Below are 278 nucleotides of genomic sequence, written 5' to 3' on the forward strand. Positions count from 1 at the left end.
ATAGACAGACACAACTGAACAGCTGAGGATTCTGGGAGCTGTAGTGCTACAGTGCAAGAGAGAGCCAGACCTATGCCCCCTGCAGGTTGGGTTATTGAAGAGTACAGTCAGTAGGCAGCAGAGAATGCTTGGATAGTCAATGGGAGGAGGTTGTCTCACTACTGACACTTTTAGTCCTTCCTACTGACACTTCTGGTTTCCTCCGCTTCCCTGTAACTCCCGCCTCTCACCAGCAGGTGTCGCCAAACACGTGGGAGGGGGAGGGTGGCTCTGTCCCT

This window comes from Xenopus laevis, chromosome 4L (assembly GCF_017654675.1).
Source record: "Xenopus laevis strain J_2021 chromosome 4L, Xenopus_laevis_v10.1, whole genome shotgun sequence".
Classification (NCBI taxonomy): domain Eukaryota; kingdom Metazoa; phylum Chordata; class Amphibia; order Anura; family Pipidae; genus Xenopus; species Xenopus laevis.